The sequence below is a fragment of the Cyprinodon variegatus genome, unplaced genomic scaffold, assembly GCF_000732505.1.
Source record: "Cyprinodon variegatus isolate N-32 unplaced genomic scaffold, C_variegatus-1.0 Scaffold1080, whole genome shotgun sequence".
Taxonomy (NCBI): Eukaryota; Metazoa; Chordata; class Actinopteri; order Cyprinodontiformes; family Cyprinodontidae; genus Cyprinodon; species Cyprinodon variegatus.
This window is the reverse complement of record NW_015151533.1, coordinates 70,770-72,201: the sequence shown is the minus strand read 5'-3', so window position 1 is coordinate 72,201 and position 1,432 is coordinate 70,770.

Genomic DNA, 1,432 nt, shown 5'->3' with positions numbered 1-1,432 from the left:
CGGTGATGTTGTGGGGGAGCCACCACCGTGGCAGAGAGGAGGATGCTGTCCAGGCTTCAGTCCATCTTGGACAATGACTCACATCCTCTCCATGACACACTGGTCCAGCAGCAAGCTCCTTCAGCAGAAGACTCCTCCTACCCAGATGCACCACAGAGCGCCACAGGAAATCATTCCTACCTGTGGTCATCAACCTCTATAACGCCTCCCTCAAGTGATTCAGACCCCCAACCACCCCCCCGTAATTGACATTTATGCACTTTTTTTGCACGTCACGTGTCACTTTCCTTGGATTTAGTTTTACATATGCATATATATACATACGGTACACACACACACACATATATATATATATATATACAGAAGAGCTATATGTTTAGAAGAGCTATGTGTGTATATATTTTTATCTTTATTATCTTGTGTGGTCGGTTGTGTACATATATATATATATATATATATATATATATATATATATATATATATATATATATATATATATATATATATATATATATTCTAACTACACAGGTAATAGTAGAGCACATAACACTTTAACCGTCATGCAACAACAGATAAATGTATATGCATAAGGATTGTTTTTTGTTTTTTGTTTTTTTTGCAATTTCAAATCCCCATGAACCAATAAATCAATTTATAACAACTGGCCAAAAGTCGAAACAAAGCTCAAAACATTTGACACACTTTTGAATGGCGCCATCTGCTGGATAGCTATGAGAACTACATTTGAGCCGGTATCCAAGTTTGCTACATAATAACAGTATTGATAATGATCAAATAAGATATATGTGTATATTTTTGCATTCCTGACTTACAAAAAATATACACTATAAATTAATATACACTCTTAACGTATGTGAATAACATCTGTTTCATAACAGCTTGAGTGAAGCCCTTTTTTGTATTATCGGACTGTTCTGTAATTATATTGTTTTCCTATTCCAATAGGGGATTTTAAAATATAGAATATTTGATAATTAATTCAGAATGAAAATGCACAGACATTGCTTGTCTTCAGATTTATTTTCATACTTTCTTTTTAATCTTTTTATCTAATTATGAAAAATTTAACAAAAAATGCCTGGTGACCAGGCTTTCACCTCTGCAGAGAAGAATTATACCTCATAAAATCATACTTTAGGCAGATTTTGATAGAATGTCGACAAGAATGTGGGAGGAGTGTGCTTCTGCAACTGGGACGGTGCTTGTGTTACTTAAATTGTAAAAAAGACACATAGTCCACCTAAGCCACACAACTTTCACTACTTCAACACAACACTCACCCAATCTGTCTCAGATATATATAATAAAGAACACAAGCAAAACAATCTGCTCCTCTCAAAACCCACGGTTTGATCCTTGATTCTGATCCTATTCAAATACTTGGGAAGCAAAATGTCTTCAAACTTGGAAA